Source organism: Desmodus rotundus, chromosome 2 (genome assembly GCF_022682495.2).
Source record: "Desmodus rotundus isolate HL8 chromosome 2, HLdesRot8A.1, whole genome shotgun sequence".
NCBI lineage: Eukaryota > Metazoa > Chordata > Mammalia > Chiroptera > Phyllostomidae > Desmodus > Desmodus rotundus.
The window spans coordinates 58,141,609-58,157,375 of NC_071388.1; the positions used below are offsets into that span (position 1 = coordinate 58,141,609).

Below are 15,767 nucleotides of genomic sequence, written 5' to 3' on the forward strand. Positions count from 1 at the left end.
ATTTTTGAATATTCATTCAAAATGAGGTTGGCCTATAATTTCTCTTACTTGTACTGCCTTTGTGCAGTTTTGGCATCAAGGTTATACTACCTTAATGGAATTAGCTGCAAAGCAACTAAGGTTTTCCTTTTAATTGTATGAAATGGTTGGTAAAAATTTATTATCTATTCCTTGAAGTTGTGGTCAACTTATCTTTAAAACCTACTCAAGTTGATTTTTTAGTACTGTTTAAAACCCTCGAGGGGGAGGGTTGCAGATTTTTTAGTACTGTTTAAATTTCCTTAACCTGCTTAGATTTTCTATATCTTCTCAGGTGTTTGAGTAAGTTAAAGCTTTTCCCTAGGAAATTGACCATTTGACATTTTTTCATATTCATTATCTAAAGTTTTTCACAGTATTCCTTTAGAATTTTAAAAATATGTATTCTATCAATCATTGAAACCTAATATTATATTTTGGTTTTATAACATGGGTTATATGCCACTGATTTTCTGATATTTTTGAGAGTTGTGTTCCAATATCATATGCTGTCATTTTGGGAAAGATTTCTGGTGTGCTTGAAAAAAATGTTCACAGGGTTCTCTATGTGTTCTCTGTGTTATCCAAATAATCTATTCTTACTAACTTTTTTGTCTGTTGGATTTATCAGTTATTTAAAATGATATGTATATAAGTCCTCAGGACAAAAAGATCAAATGCCTATGCTTTTCTCTCCCACCTTGTCTAGGCCCGTTCTCTTCCATGAGAATGTTATCACTAATGAACTTTGCTTAAAGATATGTACAATTCTTCTATGATTGTGGATTTGCCAACTTTTTCTGGTAAGCTTGTAAATTCTTTCTTTAAATATTTTGAGGCTATGTTTCTATATGCATATTGGTCCAAGATGATTATAACTTCTTTGCAATATTTTTAATCATTATTTAACAGTTCAATTTATCCTAGTAATAGTGCTCTTTGATTTTAGGTCTGTTTATCCCCCCTTGGTAATAATACAGATATATCAGCTTTGTTTTGCTTGTGGTTTGCTTAACAAATCTTTCCCCATTCTTTTACCATCAATCTTTGGCTGTCCTTTGTTTTAGCACCATGTCTTGTTAAAAAATATATAGCTGAAAATTTATTTTTATTTTTTTAAAAGAACTTATTTATTTATTTTTAGAGAGAGGGGAAGGGAGGGAGAAAGAGAGGGAGAGAAACATCAATGTGTGGTTGACTCTCATGTGCCCCCCACTGGGGACCTGGCCCACAACCCAGGCATGTGCCCTGACTGGGAATCAAACAGGCAACTCCCTAGTTCGCAGGCCAGCACTCCATCCACTGAGCCATACCAGCCAGGACTGAAAATTTATTTTTTAATTGGTAAGTGTATCCCATTTACCTCTTCTATAGATTATTGATGTAATTCTTCTTCCTCATTTTATAGTTGCCATCTACAATACCTCTTATTTGATCCTTCCCTACCCCTACCTACTGGTTTTCTACTGAGGATGTTTTCTTTATTTCCTTTTTAAAATCTACTGGTTTGAAAATTATACTCAATTTCTTCCTTCTCCATACTTTCTTGCATCTTACTCCTTCTTTTGACTTCAATTTTCAATTTTTTAAAGACATCCGTTAGAAGTTCTTTCAACAAAATTCTCTTAGGAGTAAATGCTGTTTTTCTCTAAAAATGTCTTTACTTTGCACTCATTTTTAAATGCTAACTTAGCTTGGCATATAATTGTAGGTCAACAATTATAATTATTTTATTTTAGCATTTGAAGATATTATTTCGGGGTGGGGTGGAGGGATGGGGAGAAAAGGCATACAACTGTAATTGAATAACAATGAAAATTAAAAAAAAGAAAGAATACTAAAATAAATGGTTTTAAAGTATCAAAAAAAAAGATATTATTTCATTGACCTCCAGGTTCATTGTTGCTATTAAGAAGGCAAGCCTCTATTCCTTTATAAGTGCAGTATTTTATTTTTCTTTCTGCTTAAGTACTTGTTTTTCTTTAATTTAAAAAAAATCACCATAATATACCTTGATATGAATTTATTCTGTGTTTCTTTCAGGTTTATTCATTGGATTGAATTTGCTTTGTCATAGAAAATGTTCTTTTTCAACCTGCCCAGACAATGCCGTTTTGTCTTTACATTACAATATGTTACATAAATTTTTGCACATTAGTGACCAGGTCATTTCTTAAACAATGTTAACATTAAACAGACCTCTTTTTTTTTTTTTTTGGTCTGAACTTTCTTAACTTCTGGAAAATAAACTTTTTGAAAAACCCTTTTGCCTGATGCCTGATTTTTTTGTGTTCTGAACCTTTCACTATCTTACAAAATGAACTTATTTGTTAGCTTAAAACTTGATAAAGAAATGGATCTTTTCTAATCTTTGGCCAGAAGTTTCCTAAAAGTTTTTAAAAGTTTTGTTTGGTACTTTTTCAAATTGTCTTTTGTATACATACGCTGATCGACATAAGAAACATCCAAACCTTTAGAGTTTATGTGAACCAAACTGACAATTGTCGGGAATCAAGATCTCAAATGCTTCTGAGAATAACAGTTCTGCAGTTACTTTTATGCGTTTGAAGTGAAGGAACTAAATAAGGAAGATTACATAAAGGTGGGAGAAAGTAGGGTAGGTAGGGATTGGATTATAGTTAACAAAATCACGTACTTTCTAGAGGGAGATCACACCTTCCAGGGGTATTTCCTCAGGCATTTCAAAGGTGTGTTAATTTAGATGCAAACAAAGAATAGGGCTTGCTTAAAAACCTTTCTCTAAATAAGTTATATGCTTGGGGCGGGACTACTCACAATGACCTGACCGGTTCGGAATTCATGATCAGATCACCCTATGAAGTCACCTTCTGTAAAAATTTTTTCATCCACACATGTATGGATTCCTGTGGATTCTTTACATATTCTCCTGTCTGGCCCAAAATGCTAACGTTAGCTCGGCTTCAGATAGGCGTAGGACTCCGGTTTATCTTTCCGGCTGCTCATACCTCTAACACCTGGACCCCAGACTTTAAGGTGTTTGCTTTGGAGGCATCCATTCTGTTCTCAGGCTACACACTCGGTGCTAAGGGGGTGAGGCCTCATCTTCGCCTCTTCGGCCTGTCAAGCTGAATGTGGTGCTGGCACCAGTGCCAGGCCCTCCCAGGGGCAGCTCCCTAGCTGGGTCGCAGGCTGCTTTGGCCCAACAGCTAGATCGGACCAGGGTGGCTGGCCCTAGCCACTCCATCCAATCCCCTCCTGACCTCATGACCCCCACTCCTGGGGACACAATCCTTTCTGCTAGTCTTCTCCCTCCCCTGCCGAAAACAGGTCAGATTCTTCAGTCTTGCTCTAGAAGTATGCCCCACCCAGTCCTTCCCTCCAGCGAAATCACGTGGCCAAGAACCGGACTGTGCGAACTGGGTATTTCTGCCAGCCGTGCCAAGGCTGGCAGAGACACTGGGCGTGAGAGTGGGAAGGAACCTTAGCAAGCAGCTCTGTGGCCCAATGGCTTACTTCTGCCTTCGGCTGTAGGCCAATGAGATGCCTGGGGCGGGACTTCCGCCTTGCTCGGTGTTGTCATCCTGCTAGACTCCGGGCTGCAGGGTCGGTGCGGATATTCAGCTATGGAGTCGGGGTAGGGACTAGTCGGCAGAGACGCGGCCGCAATCTTATTTCAGTGCAGGGTCAGGCTTCCAGGTAAGAAAATCTACGAACTTGAAGCAGCCTCGAAGCCACCTCGGAGCGCAGGGTGGCGGGCCTGGCCCGGAGAACACACCCCCTCGTCTGCTTTTCGTAAAAGGTAAAGAAAAAAGAAGCTCTGCCCTGGGAAGGCTGAATCCTCCCACACCTCTATCCCGTGAGTTTTTGTTTGTATCTAAAGTTGTTGGTTTATCTGTATGGTTTCTCACATTCCCCTGCTGAGGAGGCAGGAGCTCGAGAGATGTTTTGAGACTTCTTGGTTGAGCACTTGCCGCAAAGTCCCCAGACGAAGTTGCCAGACTTAAGTTGCGGGGACTCGTTAATCTTTGAAAAAAGAAGAGAGCTGTCACCTCCTTTCCTTCTAACCTTTTTCCTCCTCCCGGTCCCTCTCCCCTGCCCCACTGGAAGCTCAGATTGAAGGTGGGCCGTGACTCTGCTAGGGACAGATTCTACGTCCCTGCCCTCTTAAAGTCTGCTCTGCCCAGAAGCTTCTTGAGTTGAGCCGCACAGCTGAAAGAACTCTGTACCGGGGAGGGAGTGGGCGACACCAAAGCCAGGCGACCCCAGAGGCACTCAAGCAACTGGGGTGGAAGCCAGAGTGTTCTCTGTCAGCTTGTGGTGAGTTCCTGTATTTGCCCTAATTTGGCAATCGTAAATTTCCAAAACTATCGTATCATCCTCAGCTTCAGCACCGTGGGCAGCCGCTCAGGTCCTTCTGTTGCGCCAAACCTGCCTCACTGTTATCTGCCAGTGATGCAGCAGGAACAGCGAAAATGAAGGCAGTTCTGTCAACACTGATCTGTTGTTTTCCAAGGAGAACATCTACAGTTTGATACAATATAAGTAAGATGGGTATGCCGCCAAAGAGTTCTAGTAGAGAAACAGATCAACTCAAGATTGAAGTGTTTTATTTAAGGACAATTTTTAATGGGTTGAGGAGATGAACTCGATGAAACAAAACAAAACAAAACAAACCAACCCTTTAAACAGGAGACAAGAAGTGTCGAGAAATATCAGAGGGCATTCTGTGGAGTAAGAGTAAATATTTCATGAAGCTTTTGTTTGTTTTTAAATATGTGTGTTTGAAGAGGAAGATGTTAATGATTACCATATTATTGTGGATTATGTCAAAACGCTGGATCCCAAACTTGGGGGTCAGGCTGGATTCCACTTTCAGCTCTGTTATATACTAATTCTGTGATAGTATTTGTAAATAGGTAGGAATTGTAAGAATGAATCGAAATAAAATGTTACATGGTTAAGCCTCCATTTTTTTAAACAGTTGGGTACAGCCCAGTTATTTCTGTTTCAGAAATGACAACTGTTTTTAGTTCTGCCTTTATTTGAAGCCAGCCAGCTTGATGTTTCCATGCGTTATAGTAAGTCATGTAGACAGAATCTTGGTTTGTGAGGTTTCAGTACTTGAAGAGTGCTGGGAGGATTTGGGGTCAATTCTCATCTATCCTCGCTTAAAAGCTCATTTCTCTCAGGCATTTGGTTACTAGTATTCGGCACCCTTCCTTTGACTATTTTCTGCATCTCAGAGTAACAGATTTTCAGATCTTAGAAGTTTTCAGGCACTAATTTTAGTAAATAAGGGTAGGACTACGGGTATGATAGACTTACGGCTTGGGGAAATTGGCTAGGAAGGCATTTTATGTTTTATAGTTACTGCCATAGAGGTGTATAAAATGAAATGGCTTTGTCAAATACCATATGCTTACTTCTGTTGGTATGACCTAAAAACAGTTAGTGTTTAAATTAAAAGTATGATTTTGGACATTTTAAAATCTGGGAATTAATGTTTAGTCAAAGGCAAGAGTAGTTTGAATCAGAATTGTGTTTTGCACCATTTGATGTATTACCACCATATGGCGTTGCATATGGTAGTTTCACATAACAAAAACGGAGAAAGTTGGTAAGCCTCGTAGTTTTCTTAAAAGAGGAAACAATAGACAAGTGAATTTCTTTTAATACATCATGGTGGTTAATCATTGTTTAAAAATTTATGTATTCTGCAAATATTGAGCATATATAAAAATACAGTAATAAGCTCTTACATTATACAAAAGTTGATTTGGGAACAGTGAGAGCATAATTTGTATTGTCAGAGTTTACATGTCATAGCATATAAATAGCAGTGACAGTAATAATAGCTAACATGGCCAAATTCAGTTCTAAGCACTTCATATTGTCTCATGTAATTCTCACTATTACCAATGTGGTAGTTAGTACCATTATCCCCTTTTTATAGATGGAGAACAAAGGCATCACAAATGCATAACTTAGCTCACACAGGTCCTTAGTGGAGTTACTGAAATTTGCACCGAGGCATTCTAGGTGTCATGTTTCATTAAAAAATACAGAATACTAAGGAGTTATTTTGGATTCCTTTCTTGGTGGTTTGGGTGATGAATGACTTTGGGTAAATGCTTTTTGCCCTCAGTTTCTTCAGCTCCTTCCTCAGAAAAAGAAATGTAGTATTAAACCATTATGTTTCCATGAGGATTAGGATAATTTGTAAAAGCGCTGGAGAGAATATGTGTTCAATAAATGATATGCCTCAGCTGTTTTTGTGAGGATGCGGCCATTCAGAAATTGTTAGTTGGAGGAGGATGGGAGAAGAAAGCTAGTTCCTCATAAGGGTACTGCTCAGGCAAAGGTGCAGAGGTAGGAAAGCAGAAAATATTTGCCCAAGTTGTCTGTTTAAGGAACAGGCTGGTAAGGATACCAGGATACAGATTATGATGATCTTTAAATGGAATCCAGGATAAGGATTTTGTACGAGATTCTTAGTTGGAAAGAACCCCTCTTTGTGGATATTAATCTTTAACAGAAGTCCGCGGAGTTTAATTACAGTAGTTGACTCAAGAAGTGATGACAGTGGGATTGTAGTGAAGGGTGTAGAGAGCTGAGAAATGTTGACATTGGCATGGGAACTGACATAAGTATGGGTATAGGGCATTTTTGGGAGGGTAGTGATGCTATTAACAAAAATAAGGATTTTATGAAGAATAGGTTTTGGTGGAAGGGGATTTAGGAGAAGACTTTATGATAGGATTTCAGAGCTGAAGAGTTGTTCAGATGTTTGGCAATGTAAAATGGGTACTGGGAGCTTTGTGTATTGCATAAAAAGGGAAGAGACAAATAACTCACATTTTGAGGAAATGGTCTATAGCAATCATTTGCCTGAGAGTCAAAGATTCATAGGAGTGATATGACTCCTGGAGGTCCTCAGAAATGCAAAATTCTCCCTTGATAGAGATGTACCCACTGTTTTTCCCTGTGAAATGTTTCGTGTCATGGGAGGATAAGAGGGGAGGTAGTGTAGGGAGGTAAAATTTTGGAAACCTAGCAAGACTCCCATTGATCATTTCAAAAAGAGCCAATAAATTGGAGGCTCACTAAGAACTTGAAAAGATGCTGTGATTTTTATATGGGGCCAGGCATTTATACACACAGTTCTTAGTTGTAACATCTCTGGATTTGTTATTCTGTTATCTCCTGCTGGTTACCCTCAATAGATTAATAGCAAAACCTTTAACGCCAGAGAGTCTGTGTGCTCGTTATGGGGATGGTAACTAGAGGGGACCTAGAGAGATTGTGTTCTGCTTATTTATAGCTAAGATTGTGGAGGAAGAACCTCAAAGGATGAGGAGAAAGCTACGTGGTGTGGTGGGAAGAATAGAGATTCTGTGAATGAATCTCTGTGCTACCTATTCTCTGGCTTCAGTTTCCTCATTCTATAAAATGATGATGATAATACCAATTCTGACCTTTGATAAGAAAGAAGGAAAACCATCTGGAGACCCTTTACACTTGAAAAAATGGCTCAGATCTAAGTAGTACAAGGGCCTATAGGTTTCCTCTATTGGCAGATTTTATAGGCTTTGGTGCAGTTGAGTAGAGCATGATGTTATAAATTAAGCAGTATAATTTATGCATCTCTGAACTATTTTAGTTCCTTGTAATGCAAGGCCTGAGTAACTGGCCAATGAAATAAAAATAAATGAACATTAGGCTCAAGCAATAGGACAAGGAAAAGCTCACAAATTCTGTATCATTACTTTTGGAAACATTACTTGGATCCTGCTACCTACGGGTTTTCTATAGCATTCACTCACCCAACAAAAAGTTAAAGTACCTTCTATGTCAGGAACTATTCTAGGCATTCAGAGTACATTAGTGAACCAAAGAGACAAAACCCTTGACTGCATAGAGTATATCTTCTACTGGGAGAAATAAGATACATTTTATAATGGAAAGTAATTAGATTTTCCTTGTACTACATATTTATAAAAGCACCATCTTAATAATAAAAGTACTATACCAGACTGTACCTAATTTTGTAGAGCACTTTGAAGGAAGGGACAATGTCATTCTTACTCATGTATGTCTCCCATTTCCCTTTCTTCCTAATAGAATGACTTAGATGTATTTAATAATTAGCAAATGAAGGTAGTAATTAAATGTTTATCATGGGGAGAAGGAGGTTGTGTTAAAGCGAGGACAGTTCTTAAAGAAATCAGTAAAATGTAGCAAGTATTAAGGACCCATATACTCGCTAGATTGAAGGTAGGGAAAACGAAAAGGGTGCATACACTCATTAAGCAGTTACTCTGCATTCCCTGCTGCCCCCAGCCCCAACCACCACCAGTCTGTTTTCCAGTTCTGTGAATACCCTAGATATCTCATATTTATTCTGAAAATCTCATATAAATGGAGTCATACAATATGTGACCTTTTGTATTTGCAGCTTCCACTGAGCACACTGTTTTTGAGGTTTTTCCATGTTGTTGCAAGTCACATTGTTGTGTCAGTACTTCTTCCCTTTTTATAGCTAAGCCATTTTGTTGTATAGTATATACCACACTTCAGCCACTTAATCTGTTTAAGGATGTTTGAATTACTTCTACCCTTTGGCTGTTGTCAATATTGTTGCTGTGAACATTTATGTACAAGAATTTGTTTGCATGTCTATTTTTTTTTTGGAGGGGGGAGGGTTATATACCAGGAGTTCAATCGCTTGATCATATGGTAATCCTATGTTTAGCTTTTTGAGGAATCACCAAACTCTTTTCCATAGTGCTTGGATTATCTTACATTTCCACCAGCAATGTACGAGGTTCTAGTTTCTTTACATTGTTGCCACCAACACTTGTTCTTTTCTATTTTTTTGAAGTTAGTATTATTGCTATCATCATGGGTATGAAGTAGTGTTTCACAGTGGTTTTAGTTTGCGTTTCACTAATGATATTGAGCATCTTTTTATGTTCTTGTTGGCCATTTGGATATCTTCTTTGGAGGAGTGCCTATTCAACTTCTTTGGCCATTTTTAAAAAAGACTTGATTCATTTATTTTTAGAGAGAAGGAAAGGGAGGGAGAAAGAGGAAGAGAGAATCATTGTTGTAAGAGAGAAACATTGATTGGTTGCCTCTTACATGTGCTCTGATTGAGGACTGAACCTGCTACCCAGGTACGTGCCCTGACCAGGAGTTGAACTGGCAACCTTTTGTTTTGTAGGATGACGCCCTGCCAACTGAGCCACACCAGTCAGGGCTAACCGTTTTAAAATTGGGTTGTTAATGCCCTTTGATGCATATAAAAGTTTTAATGAAGCCCAGTTTATTTTTGTTGCTCATGCTTGTGATACCACATATCTGAGAATCCATTGCTGGATCCAAGGTCATGAAGATTTATCCCTATATTTTTTCTAAGAGTTTTATCAATTTAGCTCCTATATTTAGGTCATTGAATCATTCTGAGTTAATTTTTATATGTAGTATAAATTAGGGGTACAGCCTCATTGTTTTGTATATGACTATACAGTTGTTGCAGTACCACTTGTTAAAGAGCTATTATTTCCTGTGTGAATGGTCTTGGCATCTTTGTTGAAAAAAGTTGGTCATAGCTATATGGGTTTATTTTTGGACCCCCAATTCTATTCCTTTGGTCTATATGTCTATCCTTATGCCCATAAAATTATAGCTGGTTTAATGGAGATGAAGTCCTTTAGTTTTTGCTTGTCTGGGGATCTCTTTGTCTCTCCTTCAATCCTAAATAATAACCTTGCTGGGAAAAGTATTCTAGGTTGCAGGTTACTGTCATCATTTTAAAGATGTCATGCCATCCCATTCTGGCCTGTAAAGTTGCTGTTGAAAAATCAGCTCATAGTCAGCATAGTTTTCGTCTTGCTTCCTTCAACATTGTTTCTTTATCTTTAACTTTTGGCGTTTTAATTACAATATGTCTTGGTGTGGGTCTCTTTGAGTTCATCTTGTGTGGAACTCTGCCTCTTGAGTCACGATGTATCTTTCCTTTCCCAAGTTAGGAAGGAAAGCCATTATTTCTTTAATAAAATTTCTGTCCCTTCTCTTTCTTTTCCTTCTGGGACCTCTATAATACAAATGTTTGTGTGCTTGATGTTATCCCAGAGGTCCCTTAAAGTATTCTCATTTTTAAAAATTCTTTTTTCTTTTTGCTGTTCTGTTGGTCATCCAGGTTGCTGATTTGTTCTTCTGCGTTGGCTACTCTGCTGATGATTCCTTCAGTGTATTTTTTTTTTTTCATTTGCAATTGCTGTATTCTTCACCTCTGCTTGCTTATTTAAAAGAAGTTCTCCCCAAGTTTTCTGTTTCACTCTCAGACTTGGTAAGCATCTTATGACCGTATCTTTGAATTCTTTATCAGGCAAATTACTTATCTCCGTTTCCTTAGTGTTTTTTTTTTCCTCCTGGGGATTTTCTTTGTTTCTTCATTTGAGAAGTATTCTATGTTTACATTTTGTTTGACTTTCTATGGGTATTTATGTGAACTGGACAATACAGCTCTCTCTTTCTCAATCTGGAAGAAGTGGCCATGTGTGGAAGTGGCTTCTGTATAGGCTCTGTGTGCTGGGTGGCGTTGGCAGGCTAGTTGGAGCTGAGCAGATGCCTCTGGTGTCTGGGGTGCTGGCCTACTGAGTAGCCATGAATGGGGAGGCCAGTTACACGTAGTAGTGCCTTGTTGATCCTGCTTGCTTCCTTTGTTTGGAGCTGAAATGGGCTTGTTGGATGTTTTTTTTGAGAATGTTCCGTGATGACCTCTCAGGTAGTCCAGAGCACCTGGATAAAGTTGCCATCTACCCTGTGGAGGTGGAAGGGATGTATGTAATGGCTCTCACCAGCATCTTCGATCCTAGAGAATTCCTGTAGTTCTTGGAGGGCTCTTGTGACTCCCCAGCCCTCTTTATAGCATTTCTCTCTTGTTTGTTTTACAGTGAGTGGCTTGTATAGAAGCAGCCTCTGTGTAGGCTGTGTGCTGGGTAGTTTTGGAAGGTCAGTTGGAGCCTTGCAGTCGCTTATGGCATCTGGGACCATGGCTGGCTGGGCTGGAGTGGCTGTGGGGAGGGAAGCCAGGTGCTCGTGGGGAAGCCTTGTTGATTTTTTCCCCTCCCTTTATTTGTAGTGCCTGGGGAAGTATGGCTTTAAGCAGGGCAAAACATTCTGATAGAGCTTCTGTTCACCCTGTGGAACTGGAGGGGGATGTAAACTGGTTCTCAGTGTCACCTCCAGTATGGAAAGTTGCTTCAGTCCGTGGAAAGCTCCCCCAGTTTCCTAGCCCTCTCTGTTCATTCTCTTTCTCTCCTCTTTATTGAGAAGCAGTTCGTTTATACCTCATTTGTCTCACAGGAGTGATTGTTCTCTATGCATACATTTCTGTTTCAGTCTGCTCAGTGGTGGGGGCAGTTCAGCATCCTCCTATGCTGTCACCATCGTGGCTATCCTTTCACATCTTTGATTAAATTGATACCTGGGTATTTTATTTTGGACACCTTTGTAAATGAAATTTTTAAAAATCTTCAACCAAGGATATATTTATTGATTTTTAGAGAGAGAAGAAGGGTGGTGGTGGGGGGAGAGAAGAGAAACATTGATGTGAGAGAGAAATACCAATTGGTTGCCTTCTTATACTCATCCTGACTGGAACTGAACCCTTAACGTCAGTATGTGCCCTGACTGGGGATCAAATCCATAGACTTTTGGTGTATGGAGTGATGCTCCAACCAACTGAACCACCTCACCAGGGCATAAATTTTTTTTTTAATTTTATTTTTGGATTGTTCATTGCTGGCGTATAGAAACACAACTAGTTTTTGCATGTAACATTGATTTTTCAGCAGTCTTTTATTTTCTTTTTTTCATATGTGAGCTGGATTATATAGATAAATAAGAAAGTAGAGCACTAAAGAATTTTGATCTCTGTTGTATGATTATTTCGAATATAAATAGTATGGGGTATCCCTATAGCATGGAGTTGAATGATTATTTAATTAAATTATTGCATTCCTGGTATCATGTCATATAAACATGGCCATATAATAGAAGAGAGAACATTTCATTTTGTTTTCTTTATGCTAGGAGAAAGGTTTAAATATAGTAACTTATTTAAAATTTAATGATAATTCCCCTGGCTAGTGTGGCTGAGGTGGTTGGAGCATCATCCTGTAACTGAAAGGTTGCGGGTTCAATTCCATTCTGGGTGCATAGGATCCCTAGTCTGGGCGCATTCGAGAGGCAACCATCCGAGGTTTCTCTCTCACATTTATGTTTCTGCTCTCCTGTCCTCTCTTTGTAAAAGCAATGACAAAGTGTCCTCAGGTGAAGATAAAAACATTTATTTTAAATAAATAAGAATTATTATTTGTGACTTAAATTCTGATGTTATAGAGAAAGCCTTAGGCACAAATCATATTTATTACCGAATCTTGTTTAGAGATCCATGAATAATAAAAATAAGATTGGAGTGGAGGCTTATTTGAATATGTAAGTTATTATTAATATACTTTTAGTTTTGTTACCAAACAAAAAAGGGGCGTTTGTCTGTCTGCCACCACAAAAGCCAAACTTGTGAGATAGTTGCTGGTGAAAAAGGAAAGAGGTTTTATTCAGATGCTGTGTGATCTGGGAGAATGGCAGACTCCCTTTCTCAAAGCCCACCTCCTCTATAAAACCAAGACAAAGTCCAAACATACTCAGCAACACCAAAACAAATCCAGTGCCCAGAGTTCCTGCCCCTTTTTAAAGTACTGTTCTTTGGGCCTGCAGATAGCTTCTAAATGGTTATCCAGGTAGCGTAGCTTGTTCCCACTTGCTGCCCATTTCAGGCTTCCTCCTGGAGGCCATGGGCCATGTGGCTTCTATGGCCACAGGGTAGTATGTTCCCATGCCAGAGAGCTTGCAAATGCATGGCCCATGCATCACCGGCTGGGTGAGAGAGCAAGAGAGGCTCCCCATTGGAGCCCATGGGCTGTGCAGCTGCTACGGCTGCAAGGTAGTGTGAATGTCCCAGTGAATGCACCAGTGAATGCATCACCAGGTTGGCAAAAGAGGGAGAGAGAGACTCCCTCCTGGAGGCTATGTGCCACATGGCCTTAGTAGCCATGAAGCCCTTGGAGAGAATAGGCCAGCCCACCATCTGAGTGCAGACTGTGAGCCAGCGAGCCATGCCAAAGTAGAGAGCCATCTTTGTTCCCCTCAGTTTGTATTAGCTTGAGTGTAGAATGGATCACGTGGTTTCTCAAAGTGACCAATCAACTTCCCAAATTTTCCCATGCTTCGGGTGGGTCCACCTTCCAACCAATCTATTCTTTTCCAAAGCTAGACTGACAGACCTCCTTGGTCCAGCACCTCACCCTGTGCCAGTTTGACTTCCATGACACATGTGCCTGTCTTCCTGTGGGCCCACCTCCAATCTGGCACTGGAGGGTGGAGGAGGGGTAGAGGCATATTGCGTGCTCAGTGCAAGAACCTCCTGTTACTGGCATCTTGGCAGGTAAGGGACACTCACCTGGCTCTGCATGTCCTGGGGCTGCTTGGCTTCCCTACCCTTGGGGCCTTGAACTGCAAGCAAAGTGGCAGCTATGCCATCTCCTAGCAAATGCCCCATTGCAGCTGGGCGCAACCACCCCTCCCGCTGAGTGGAGACAGTGCCCTATCCTGCTTGCAGTATGCACTGGGGTTCCCACAGCCTCTGGGCCAGGCAGTTGCACAGACGAGAGGTAGAGCAGTGGGATGGTCCTCTTGTAGTGATCAGCCAAGCCTTGGCCTCTCAGACAGTGGGCTCCATGACCCACCTGCAGAGGGCACTCCCTCTTCCCTGCAGCTTGGCACAGTCTGCTGAATGTCAGACACCTCAGCTCACTGAAGAGGGTATGAGCTTGTCCTCCTGCAACAGTTTTCCTTAAAAGAAGTTTTTAAACATTTAGTTTTAAAATATTTAAAATTTATTATGAATAGACATTAATAATTTCATCCTCACAGGTAATTAAAGAAGTGCAACTCTATACAATAATTGAATGGTCTAGAATGACTGGCATTTCATGAAATAGACCTGTGTTTGAATCGTGGCTCCACTATTTAAGAGGTGTTATTGGTCAAGTTATTTAAAAACTAAGCGTGATGGGGATCCAAAGTTCAGCATAGAGAATACAGTAAAAAATATTATAACAACTGTGTATGATGCCAGGTGTACTAGACTTACTGGGAGGATTATTTCATCAATTATAAATATCTCACCATTATGCGGTATACTTGAAACTAATATAATATTGAATACTACCTATAATTTAAAAATTATTAATAAAAAAATAAGAGTGAAGACTTACCAAGTACTTGATATATGCTAGGCCCTGTTATAAGCACTTTATGTTATTGATCTAAGTCTTAATTTCCTATTTTTATGAAAAGGCAGTAGAATCTACCTCTGTTGATAGTGTGGTGAGAGTTCAATGAAATGATACATGTTAAAGATTCAGTCAGAGATGGATTGGGTTGGCCAAAAAGTCTGTATGCATGGCTTTCTCTATAAAATAAAAGACACGGTTTTCATTTTTATAAATAACTTTATTGACTTGGATGTTTTGAATATGTCGGCTATCTCCCATGTAGTATAACATTGATTGTTCTCAATTAATGTCTCAATTTGATCCTATCAACTTCAACTGGTCTACCCAGTCATGGAGCAACGTCCAGCAAGACATCTCCAACACGAAACTTCCCAAACAACTTTTGACACATTCAGTCAGTCCTACTACCTTCTCCATACACTGCACAAAGTGTCTTTTTTGCATTTCAGTTGTGTTTTTAGCTTTCTTGAAATAATAAAGCATAATATGCCAAAAATGTTGTGTATTTTCCTCCAACTTCAGTATTAAAATGGCTACACAAAAATTCACCAATTTTGATGTTTTTTTAAAAAGTGCAAGCTGATATGACAGCTGTCACAATACAGTCTTAACAAAATAGTTTCAAATGAAATTAAAGACAACTAAGCACTGCTAGGGTCTTCTTATGGAAAAAACCAAATGAACTTTTTAGTTAACCCAGTAGTAAGCATTTAAGAAACATTAGCTATTTTTGTCATTTATAACTTTACCTAACACCAACAAAAATGAAAAAGGATCATATGTGCATTGAAATGCACATTTACTTGGAAATATAAATAGGAACATTCTCTCTGAAAAGCAAGTTGAAAATATGTATAAAGTTTTAAAATGTTCCTTTGGGGGAGTTCTGGCTAAGATAAGATGGAGGCGTAGGTAGAAACCCTTTGCTTCCTTGCACAACCAAAAGGAGGATAAAAATCAATCTAAAATCAGTAAACAACCAGAAGTGCCAGAAAATCAAACTGCATGGAACTCTAACAACCACAAAATTAAAAAAAACAGTCAAACAGAACAACCAGACCAGTAAGGTGGCAGATCGAGAGAAACCATGGTGAAGTGGAAGACGTTGGGGGTAGGGCTGGCTACAGCCTGTGAGGGAGGGGCTGACTTAAGGGGGAACTGAGGCTCAGAGCTGACTGTGGACTACGGCAGTTGCTGCAGTGGGAGAAACTCCCAGTCTCACACAAGGGTTCCTGGAAAAGTGCGTGACAGACGACCAGGCGGCTGCATTGTTCCCTCTCTGGCCCCTCCCCCACAGGCAGCACTGCAGCACAGCAGGGAGGTTTGCCCCGCCTGGGTGAATACCTAAGGCTCCGCTCCCTCACAACTTAACAGGGACGCTGAAAAAAGAAATAGGGCCAA

The 15,767-nt window shown here is 39.7% G+C and overlaps 1 protein-coding gene and 1 long non-coding RNA gene across 4 annotated transcripts in view; both read left to right on the top strand.

Moving 5' to 3' along the window:
- The window catches only part of LOC139440688 (uncharacterized), a 76,332-nt gene extending 75,456 nt beyond the window's left edge, over window positions 1-876 (top strand). Inside the window, exon 4 of the long non-coding RNA XR_011650863.1 lies at window positions 728-876. This is a non-coding gene — a long non-coding RNA (uncharacterized lncRNA). The remainder of the gene's footprint in view (window positions 1-727) is intronic.
- A 2,675-nt stretch (window positions 877-3,551) lies between these two features.
- Window positions 3,552-15,767, top strand: part of RNF13 (ring finger protein 13) — a 123,213-nt gene continuing 110,997 nt past the window's right edge. Inside the window, exon 1 of one of the 3 annotated variants that reach the window (XM_045192033.3) lies at window positions 3,552-3,799. The gene's annotated coding sequence lies outside the window, so the exon portion shown is untranslated. Of the gene's footprint in view, window positions 3,857-15,767 lie in introns of all 3 variants that reach the window. The other 2 variants (XM_024556299.4, XM_024556300.4) reach the window with 2 other exon arrangements.